Source organism: Salvia hispanica, chromosome 5 (genome assembly GCF_023119035.1).
Source record: "Salvia hispanica cultivar TCC Black 2014 chromosome 5, UniMelb_Shisp_WGS_1.0, whole genome shotgun sequence".
Classification (NCBI taxonomy): Eukaryota; Viridiplantae; Streptophyta; class Magnoliopsida; order Lamiales; family Lamiaceae; genus Salvia; species Salvia hispanica.
In genome coordinates, this window is record NC_062969.1 from 18284792 (window position 1) to 18297704 (window position 12913).

Sequence of the window (12913 nt, forward strand, 5' to 3'; positions counted from 1 at the left end):
TGGATTGTAGAGTTTTACGTATACAAGCAAGATTCTATTCGCGCAAAACTTGCTCGAAACATGCTTTTCAGTATACCAAACCTAATTGCTGGGGTTTGGTGCCCCTTGCACAGCGGAAGACTTGTACAAAACAAATAAATCAGATACGGATCTATTTGACCGATTATGCGATTAATCAATTCACATGTTAAACAGATAATTGCATGCTAGAACGCAAATAATTCATGCTCCTAGAAAGTAAATCCTAAACATGATTTCTACGGTTTAGAGTTACCGATTTGATTCTCCAAAGAATCGTCGATTGCTCGCGCCTTCTCCACGTGATGATCTTCAATACTAGACCACGGATCTTCTCTCTGGTTCCCGAACTGTACTCCAATATCAGTGTGGGCTGACCTTATCAAAATACTAGGACTCGAATAAAGAAGACAGAAGAAATCCTTTTGAGAAAAGGAGTAGAATTCGAAATCCTCCACAGCTGGAGAGTTCGAAATTTTCGAAAATTTTGAAGTATGAAAATTGTGATTCTTCTGCCTCCTTTATTCTCCTATTTATATTTTCTATTCGTGCGAGACTGCTCGAATAATACTGAATCGGGTTAAAAGTGGATTATAGAGTTTTACGTATACAAGCAAGATTCTATTCGCGCAAAACTTGCTCGAAACATGCTTTTCAGTATACCAAACCTAATTGCTGAGGTTTGGTGCCCCTTGCACAGCGGAAGACTAAGTACAAAACAAATAAATCGATACGGATCTATTTGACCGATTATGCGATTAATCAATTCACATGTTAAACAGATAATTGCATGCTAGAACGCAAATAATTCATGCTCATAGAAAGTAAATCCTAAACATGATTTCTACGGTTTAGAGTTACCGATTTGATTCTCCAAAGAATCGTCGATTGCTCGCGCTTTCTCCACGTGATGATCTTCAATACTAGACCACGGATCTTCTCTCTGGTTCCCGAACTGTACTCCAATATCAGTGTGGGCTGACCTTATCAAAATACTAGGACTCGAATAAAGAAGACAGAAGAAATCCTTTTGAGAAAAGGAGTAGAATTCGAAATCCTCCACAGCTGGAGAGTTCGAAATTTTCGAAAATTTTGAAGTATGAAAATTGTGATTCTTCTGTCTCCTTTATTCTCCTATTTATATTAAGTTCCTTTTTGGGCCCAGACAGGGATCTATGGAAGGTTTTGGATATGGGCTCCCCCAATTAGCTTTTTACTAATTAAATTGAACCCACAATTTAATACAAGCTTATATTGGAATAGTACGAGCAGCCACTACAGAAGTAATATTGAACTCTCCCCATCCAAATCCGAAATTACAAGTAATCCGGGTTTCCGTTATTTATATATACATTTAAATGTTTATAAAACATCTTATAAATGCACAAGCAAACACAATGTAATAATAATAGTGATTCTATTCGTGCGAGACTGCTCGAATAATACTGAATCGGGTTAAAAGTGGATTGTAGAGTTTTACGTATACAAGCAAGATTCTATTCGCGCAAAACTTGCTCGAAACATGCTTTTCAGTATACCAAACCTAATTGCTGGGGTTTGGTGCCCCTTGCACAGCGGAAGACTTGTACAAAACAAATAAATCAGATACGGATCTATTTGACCGATTATGCGATTAATCAATTCACATGTTAAACAGATAATTGCATGCTAGAACGCAAATAATTCATGCTCATAGAAAGTAAATCCTAAACATGATTTCTACGGTTTAGAGTTACCGATTTGATTCTCCAAAGAATCGTCGATTGCTCGCGCTTTCTCCACGTGATGATCTTCAATACTAGACCACGGATCTTCTCTCTGGTTCCCGAACTGTACTCCAATATCAGTGTGGGCTGACCTTATCAAAATACTAGGACTCGAATAAAGAAGACAGAAGAAATCCTTTTGAGAAAAGGAGTAGAATTCGAAATCCTCCACAGCTGGAGAGTTCGAAATTTTCGAAAATTTTGAAGTATGAAAATTGTGATTCTTCTGCCTCCTTTATTCTCCTATTTATATTAAGTTCCTTTTTGGGCCCAGACAGGGATCTATGGAAGGTTTTGGATATGGGCTCCCCCAATTAGCTTTTTACTAATTAAATTGAACCCACAATTTAATACAAGCTTATATTGGAATATTACGAGCAGCCACTACAGAAGTAATATTGAACTCTCCCCATCCAAATCCGAAATTACAAGTAATCCGGGTTTCCGTTATTTATATTATTTATTTCCCGCGCTTAAGATATAAATGTCCATTAATTAATTAATTTCTCGCTATGGACTTAATTAATTAATATCTTATTAATTCCAAGAGTGGACTTAGCAAGAATCATTTATTTATTATTCATAGAGTAATAAAACTCCAACTGGCCAGTTTTCCGAATAATAAAACCTTGTTCGAGCTCCTCTTGAGGACATTATCAAACGAGACTCACCTCGCGCACGTTTCAACATAATAGCAATCCTAGCACCGCTAGATATTAATCACCACGACCCAATATATTAAGAAATAGTATTTTATCAAAACCTAGTCTTTCAGTAGATAGCGTAAAGACCTGGGCCTTTGTCGCTAGGATCCGTCAAGCAAAGACACCACGAACAATGTCATCTTATTTCAAATAGGCGCTTAGAAATATGTGGACCGGACATCAGCAACCTTCACGATAGTGAGTCTAGTTCTTATCTAAAGCCAGAAATTCTTCTTTTCGTTTATAAAGCACGTACAGATCTCGACCGTGTTACCTTAAAGTGGACGACAACCACAACCGGTCTACTACGCAAAGACTTAGACTTTGTTTGTTTCTTATACATTAAAATGTTTATAAAACATTTTATAAATGCACAAGCAAACACAATGTAATAATAATACTGATTCTATTCATGCGAAACTGCTCGAATAATACCGAATCGGGTTAAAAGTGGATTGTAGAGTTTTACGTATACAAGCAAGATTCTATTCGCGCAAAACTTGCTCGAAACATGCTTTTCAATATACCAAACCTAATTGCTGGGGTTTGGTGCCCCTTGCACTTATATTGGAATAGTACGAGCAGCCACTACAGAAGTAATATTGAACTCTCCCCATCCAAATCCGAAATTACAAGTAATTCGGGTTTCCGTTATTTATATTATTTATTTCCCGCGCTTAAGATATAAATGTCCATTAATTAATTAATTTCTGCTATGGACTTAATTAATTAATATCTTATTAATTCCAAGAGTGGACTTAGCAAGAATCATTTATTTATTATTCATAGAGTAATAAAACTCCAACTGGCCAGTTTTCCGAATAATAAAACCTTGTTCGAGCTCCTCTTGAGGACATTATCAAACGAGACTCACCTCGCGCACGTTTCAACATAATAGCAATCCTAGCACCGCTAGATATTAATCACCACTACCCAATATATCAGGATTATTGGGTTGCGAAAACCCGCACCATTTGATAAGTCAAAGTAGTGCATAATCAATACCGTATGCTCAATGCTAACATATGTACATTAAGAAATAGTATTTTATCAAGACAGTCTGGCATTCCAGATAGCTTTCTCTCCACACTTGAAGCATCTTTTCCAGTAGGCTTCACCACACCAATGCCTTCTTCTTCTTCTTTAAGGCTTAGAAACATGCGGACTGACATTGCAACCTTTCACGATAGGTAGTCTAAGCCTATCTAGGTTGTGAAATTCTTCTTTTTCTTTTGCAAAGCATTGCATAGATCTGACCGTGTTACCTTAAAGTGGACGACAACCACAACCGGTCTACTACGCAAAAGACTTAGACTTTATTTGCTTCTTATACATTTAAATGTTTATAAAACATCTTATAAATGCACAAGCAAACACAATGTAATAATAATAGTGATTCTATTCGTGCGAGACTGCTCGAATAATACTGAATCGGGTTAAAAGTGGATTGTAGAGTTTTACGTATACAAGCAAGATTCTATTCGCGCAAAACTTGCTCGAAACATGCTTTTCAGTATACCAAACCTAATTGCTGGGGTTTGGTGCCCCTTGCACAGCGGAAGACTTGTACAAAACAAATAAATCAGACACGGATCTATTTGACCGATTATGCGATTAATCAATTCACATGTTAAATAGATAATTGCATGCTAGAACGCAAATAATTCATGCTCATAGAAAGTAAATCCTAAACATGATTTCTACGGTTTAGAGTTACCGATTTGATTCTCCAAAGAATCGTCGATTGCTCGCGCCTTCTCCACGTGATGATCTTCAATACTAGACCACGGATCTTCTCTCTGGTTCCCGAACTGTACTCCAATATCAGTGTGGGCTGACCTTATCAAAATACTAGGACTCGAATAAAGAAGACAGAAGAAATCCTTTTGAGAAAAGGAGTAGAATTCGAAATCCTCCACAGCTGGAGAGTTCGAAATTTTCGAAAATTTTGAAGTATGAAAATTGTGATTCTTCTGTCTCCTTTATTCTCCTATTTATATTAAGTTCTTTTTGGGCCCAGACAGGGATTTTTGGATATGGGCTCCCCAATTAGCTTTTTACTAATTAAATTGAACCAACAATTTAATACAAGCTTATATTGGAATATTACGAGCAACCACTATACGAAGTAATATTGAACTTCTCCCCATCGAAATCCGAAATTACAAGTAATTCGGGTTTCCATTATTTATATTATTTATGTCTCGCGCTTAAGATATAAATGTCCATTAATTAATTAATTTCTGCTATGGACTTAATTAATTAATATCTTATTAATTCCAAGAGTGGACTTAGCAAGAATCATTTATTTATTATTCATAGAGTAATAAAACTCCAACTGGCCAGTTTTCCGAATAATAAAACCTTGTTCGAGCTCCTCTTGAGGACATTATCAAACGAGACTCACCTCGCGCACGTTTCAACATAATAGCAATCCTAGCACCGCTAGATATTATTTATATTATTTATTTCCCGCGCTTAAGATATAAATGTCCATTAATTAATTAATTTCTGCTATGGACTTAATTAATTAATATCTTATTAATTCCAAGAGTGGACTTAGCAAGAATCATTTATTTATTATTCATAGAGTAATAAAACTCCAACTGGCCAGTTTTCCGAATAATAAAACCTTGTTCGAGCTCCTCTTGAGGACATTATCAAACGAGACTCACCTCGCGCACGTTTCAACATAATAGCAATCCTAGCACCGCTAGATATTAATCACCACTACCCAATATATCAGGATTATTGGGTTGCGAAAACCCGCACCATTTGATAAGTCAAAGTAGTGCATAATCAATACCGTATGCTCAATGCTAACATATGTAGATTAAGAAATAGTATTTTATCAAGACCTAGTCTTTCAGTAGATAGCATAAAGACACGTCTTGCTGTTAGATCCGTTCAGTGCTACACCACACCAATGTCATCTTATTTCAGTAAGGCTTAGAAATATGCGGACTGACATTGCAACCTTTCACGATAGGTAGTCTAAGCCTATCTAGGTTGTGAAATTCTTCTTTTTCTTTTGCAAAGCATTGCATAGATCTGACCGTGTTACCTTAAAGTGGACGACAACCACAACCGGTCTACTACGCAAAAGACTTAGACTTTATTTGCTTCTTATACATTTAAATGTTTATAAAACATCTTATAAATGCACAAGCAAACACAATGTAATAATAATAGTGATTCTATTCGTGCGAGACTGCTCGAATAATACTGAATCGGGTTAAAAGTGGATTGTAGAGTTTTACGTATACAAGCAAGATTCTATTCGCGCAAAACTTGCTCGAAACATGCTTTTCAGTATACCAAACCTAATTGCTGGGGTTTGGTGCCCCTTGCACAGCGGAAGACTTGTACAAAACAAATAAATCAGATACGGATCTATTTGACCGATTATGCGATTAATCAATTCACATGTTAAACAGATAATTGCATGCTAGAACGCAAATAATTCATGCTCATAGAAAGTAAATCCTAAACATGATTTCTACGGTTTAGAGTTACCGATTTGATTCTCCAAAGAATCGTCGATTGCTCGCGCCTTCTCCACGTGATGATCTTCAATACTAGACCACGGATCTTCTCTCTGGTTCCCGAACTGTACTCCAATATCAGTGTGGGCTGACCTTATCAAAATACTAGGACTCGAATAAAGAAGACAGAAGAAATCCTTTTGAGAAAAGGAGTAGAATTCGAAATCCTCCACAGCTGGAGAGTTCGAAATTTTCGAAAATTTTGAAGTATGAAAATTGTGATTCTTCTGTCTCCTTTATTCTCCTATTTATATTAAGTTCCTTTTTGGGCCCAGACAGGGATCTATGGAAGGTTTTGGATATGGGCTCCCCCAATTAGCTTTTTACTAATTAAATTGAACCCACAATTTAATACAAGCTTATATTGGAATAGTACGAGCAGCCACTACAGAAGTAATATTGAACTCTCCCCATCCAAATCCGAAATTACAAGTAATCCGGGTTTCCGTTATTTATATTATTTATTTCCCGCGCTTAAGATATAAATGTCCATTAATTAATTAATTTCTGCTATGGACTTAATTAATTAATATCTTATTAATTCCAAGAGTGGACTTAGCAAGAATCATTTATTTATTATTCATAGAGTAATAAAACTCCAACTGGCCAGTTTTCCGAATAATAAAACCTTGTTCGAGCTCCTCTTGAGGACATTATCAAACGAGACTCACCTCGCGCACGTTTCAACATAATAGCAATCCTAGCACCGCTAGATATTAATCACCACTACCCAATATATCAGGATTATTGGGTTGCGAAAAACCCGCACCATTTGATAAGTCAAAGTAGTGCATAATCAATACCGTATGCTCAATGCTAACATATGTAGATTAAGAAATAGTATTTTATCAAGACCTAGTCTTTCAGTAGATAGCATAAAGACACGTCTTGCTGTTAGATCCGTTCAGTGCTACACCACACCAATGTCATCTTATTTCAGTAAGGCTTAGAAATATGCGGACTGACATTGCAACCTTTCACGATAGGTAGTCTAAGCCTATCTAGGTTGTGAAATTCTTCTTTTTCTTTTGCAAAGCATTGCATAGATCTGACCGTGTTACCTTAAAGTGGACGACAACCACAACCGGTCTACTACGCAAAAGACTTAGACTTTATTTGCTTCTTATACATTTAAATGTTTATAAAACATCTTATAAATGCACAAGCAAACACAATGTAATAATAATAGTGATTCTATTCGTGCGAGACTGCTCGAATAATACTGAATCGGGTTAAAAGTGGATTGTAGAGTTTTACGTATACAAGCAAGATTCTATTCGCGCAAAACTTGCTCGAAACATGCTTTTCAGTATACCAAACCTAATTGCTGGGGTTTGGTGCCCCTTGCACAGCGGAAGACTTGTACAAAACAAATAAATCAGATACGGATCTATTTGACCGATTATGCGATTAATCAATTCACATGTTAAACAGATAATTGCATGCTAGAACGCAAATAATTCATGCTCATAGAAAGTAAATCCTAAACATGATTTCTACGGTTTAGAGTTACCGATTTGATTCTCCAAAGAATCGTCGATTGCTCGCGCCTTCTCCACGTGATGATCTTCAATACTAGACCACGGATCTTCTCTCTGGTTCCCGAACTGTACTCCAATATCAGTGTGGGGGATGACCTTATCAAAATACTAGGACTCGAATAAAGAAGACAGAAGAAATCCTTTTGAGAAAAGGAGTAGAATTCGAAATCCTCCACAGCTGGAGAGTTCGAAATTTTCGAAAATTTTGAAGTATGAAAATTGTGATTCTTCTGTCTCCTTTATTCTCCTATTTATATTAAGTTCCTTTTTGGGCCCAGACAGGGATCTATGGAAGGTTTTGGATATGGGCTCCCCCAATTAGCTTTTTACTAATTAAATTGAACCCACAATTTAATACAAGCTTATATTGGAATAGTACGAGCAGCCACTACAGAAGTAATATTGAACTCTCCCCATCCAAATCCGAAATTACAAGTAATCCGGGTTTCCGTTATTTATATTATTTATTTCCCGCGCTTAAGATATAAATGTCCATTAATTAATTAATTTCTGCTATGGACTTAATTAATTAATATCTTATTAATTCCAAGAGTGGACTTAGCAAGAATCATTTATTTATTATTCATAGAGTAATAAAACTCCAACTGGCCAGTTTTCCGAATAATAAAACCTTGTTCGAGCTCCTCTTGAGGACATTATCAAACGAGACTCACCTCGCGCACGTTTCAACATAATAGCAATCCTAGCACCGCTAGATATTAATCACCACTACCCAATATATCAGGATTATTGGGTTGCGAAAAACCCGCACCATTTGATAAGTCAAAGTAGTGCATAATCAATACCGTATGCTCAATGCTAACATATGTAGATTAAGAAATAGTATTTTATCAAGACCTAGTCTTTCAGTAGATAGCATAAAGACACGTCTTGCTGTTAGATCCGTTCAGTGCTACACCACACCAATGTCATCTTATTTCAGTAAGGCTTAGAAATATGCGGACTGACATTGCAACCTTTCACGATAGGTAGTCTAAGCCTATCTAGGTTGTGAAATTCTTCTTTTTCTTTTGCAAAGCATTGCATAGATCTGACCGTGTTACCTTAAAGTGGACGACAACCACAACCGGTCTACTACGCAAAAGACTTAGACTTTATTTGCTTCTTATACATTTAAATGTTTATAAAACATCTTATAAATGCACAAGCAAACACAATGTAATAATAATAGTGATTCTATTCGTGCGAGACTGCTCGAATAATACTGAATCGGGTTAAAAGTGGATTGTAGAGTTTTACGTATACAAGCAAGATTCTATTCGCGCAAAACTTGCTCGAAACATGCTTTTCAGTATACCAAACCTAATTGCTGGGGTTTGGTGCCCCTTGCACAGCGGAAGACTTGTACAAAACAAATAAATCAGATACGGATCTATTTGACCGATTATGCGATTAATCAATTCACATGTTAAACAGATAATTGCATGCTAGAACGCAAATAATTCATGCTCATAGAAAGTAAATCCTAAACATGATTTCTACGGTTTAGAGTTACCGATTTGATTCTCCAAAGAATCGTCGATTGCTCGCGCCTTCTCCACGTGATGATCTTCAATACTAGACCACGGATCTTCTCTCTGGTTCCCGAACTGTACTCCAATATCAGTGTGGGCTGACCTTATCAAAATACTAGGACTCGAATAAAGAAGACAGAAGAAATCCTTTTGAGAAAAGGAGTAGAATTCGAAATCCTCCACAGCTGGAGAGTTCGAAATTTTCGAAAATTTTGAAGTATGAAAATTGTGATTCTTCTGTCTCCTTTATTCTCCTATTTATATTAAGTTCCTTTTTGGGCCCAGACAGGGATCTATGGAAGGTTTTGGATATGGGCTCCCCCAATTAGCTTTTTACTAATTAAATTGAACCCACAATTTAATACAAGCTTATATTGGAATAGTACGAGCAGCCACTACAGAAGTAATATTGAACTCTCCCCATCCAAATCCGAAATTACAAGTAATCCGGGTTTCCGTTATTTATATTATTTATTTCCCGCGCTTAAGATATAAATGTCCATTAATTAATTAATTTCTGCTATGGACTTAATTAATTAATATCTTATTAATTCCAAGAGTGGACTTAGCAAGAATCATTTATTTATTATTCATAGAGTAATAAAACTCCAACTGGCCAGTTTTCCGAATAATAAAACCTTGTTCGAGCTCCTCTTGAGGACATTATCAAACGAGACTCACCTCGCGCACGTTTCAACATAATAGCAATCCTAGCACCGCTAGATATTAATCACCACTACCCAATATATCAGGATTATTGGGTTGCGAAAACCCGCACCATTTGATAAGTCAAAGTAGTGCATAATCAATACCGTATGCTCAATGCTAACATATGTAGATTAAGAAATAGTATTTTATCAAGACCTAGTCTTTCAGTAGATAGCATAAAGACACGTCTTGCTGTTAGATCCGTTCAGTGCTACACCACACCAATGTCATCTTATTTCAGTAAGGCTTAGAAATATGCGGACTGACATTGCAACCTTTCACGATAGGTAGTCTAAGCCTATCTAGGTTGTGAAATTCTTCTTTTTCTTTTGCAAAGCATTGCATAGATCTGACCGTGTTACCTTAAAGTGGACGACAACCACAACCGGTCTACTACGCAAAAGACTTAGACTTTATTTGCTTCTTATACATTTAAATGTTTATAAAACATCTTATAAATGCACAAGCAAACACAATGTAATAATAATAGTGATTCTATTCGTGCGAGACTGCTCGAATAATACTGAATCGGGTTAAAAGTGGATTGTAGAGTTTTACGTATACAAGCAAGATTCTATTCGCGCAAAACTTGCTCGAAACATGCTTTTCAGTATACCAAACCTAATTGCTGGGGTTTGGTGCCCCTTGCACAGCGGAAGACTTGTACAAAACAAATAAATCAGATACGGATCTATTTGACCGATTATGCGATTAATCAATTCACATGTTAAACAGATAATTGCATGCTAGAACGCAAATAATTCATGCTCCTAGAAAGTAAATCCTAAACATGATTTCTACGGTTTAGAGTTACCGATTTGATTCTCCAAAGAATCGTCGATTGCTCGCGCCTTCTCCACGTGATGATCTTCAATACTAGACCACGGATCTTCTCTCTGGTTCCCGAACTGTACTCCAATATCAGTGTGGGCTGACCTTATCAAAATACTAGGACTCGAATAAAGAAGACAGAAGAAATCCTTTTGAGAAAAGGAGTAGAATTCGAAATCCTCCACAGCTGGAGAGTTCGAAATTTTCGAAAATTTTGAAGTATGAAAATTGTGATTCTTCTGTCTCCTTTATTCTCCTATTTATATTAAGTTCCTTTTTGGGCCCAGACAGGGATCTATGGAAGGTTTTGGATATGGGCTCCCCCAATTAGCTTTTTACTAATTAAATTGAACCCACAATTTAATACAAGCTTATATTGGAATAGTACGAGCAGCCACTACAGAAGTAATATTGAACTCTCCCCATCCAAATCCGAAATTACAAGTAATCCGGGTTTCCGTTATTTATATTATTTATTTCCCGCGCTTAAGATATAAATGTCCATTAATTAATTAATTTCTGCTATGGACTTAATTAATTAATATCTTATTAATTCCAAGAGTGGACTTAGCAAGAATCATTTATTTATTATTCATAGAGTAATAAAACTCCAACTGGCCAGTTTTCCGAATAATAAAACCTTGTTCGAGCTCCTCTTGAGGACATTATCAAACGAGACTCACCTCGCGCACGTTTCAACATAATAGCAATCCTAGCACCGCTAGATATTAATCACCACTACCCAATATATCAGGATTATTGGGTTGCGAAAAACCCGCACCATTTGATAAGTCAAAGTAGTGCATAATCAATACCGTATGCTCAATGCTAACATATGTAGATTAAGAAATAGTATTTTATCAAGACCTAGTCTTTCAGTAGATAGCATAAAGACACGTCTTGCTGTTAGATCCGTTCAGTGCTACACCACACCAATGTCATCTTATTTCAGTAAGGCTTAGAAATATGCGGACTGACATTGCAACCTTTCACGATAGGTAGTCTAAGCCTATCTAGGTTGTGAAATTCTTCTTTTTCTTTTGCAAAGCATTGCATAGATCTGACCGTGTTACCTTAAAGTGGACGACAACCACAACCGGTCTACTACGCAAAAGACTTAGACTTTATTTGCTTCTTATACATTTAAATGTTTATAAAACATCTTATAAATGCACAAGCAAACACAATGTAATAATAATAGTGACATCGAGAAAGGTTGCAATGTCAGTCCGTATATTTCTAAGCCTTACTGAAATAAGATGACATTGGTGTGGTATAGCACTGAACGGATCTAACAGCAAGACTTGCCTTGGGCTATCTACTGAAAGGCGAGGTCTTGATAAATATTTATTTCTTAATCAATGTAGGTTAGCATTGAGCATACGGTATTGATTATGCATTGCTTTGACTTATCAAATGGTGCGGGTTTTTCGTAACCCAATTATCCTGATATATTGGGCAGTGGTGATCGATATCTAGCGGTGCTAGGATTGCTATTATATTGAATCGTGCACGAGCTGAGTCTCGTTTGATAATGTCCTCAAGAGGAGCGCGAAACAAGGTTTTATTATTCGGAACCTAGCTAGTTGGAGTTTGATTACTCTATGAATAATAAATAAGTGTTTCATGCTGAGTCCACTCTTGGAATTAATAAGAAGTTAATTAATTAAGTCAATAGCAGACATTAATTAATTAATGGACATTTTAATCTTAAGCGCGGGAAATGAAAGATAAACGGAAACCCGGATTACTTGTAATTTCGGATTTGGATGGGGAGAGTTCAATATTACTTCTGTAGTGGCTGCTCGTAATATTCCAATTATAACTTATATTAAATTGTGGGTTCAATTTAATTAGTAAAAGTAAATTGGATGAGCCCATATCCAAAGCCTTCCATAGATCCCTGTCTGGGCCCAAAAGGAACTTAATATAAATAGGAGAATAAAGGAGACAGAAATAACACAATTTTATTTGCTAAAATTTTCGAAAATTTCAGCTCTCACAAGCTGTAGGAATTTTCGAATTCCTCTCCTGTTTCAAAAAGGATTTCTTCTGTCTTCTTTATTTAAGTCCTAGTATTCTAGTAAGATCAGCCCACACTGATATTAGAGTACAGTTCGGGAACCAGAGAGAAGATTTGTGGTCTAGTACTCAAAGCATCACGTGGAGAAGTCGCTAGCCATCTTCAATTCTTTGGAGAATTAAACAAGGTATTTTTCCTGCTCCGTAGAAAAGCATGTTTTAGGTTTCTATATTCTAAAACAT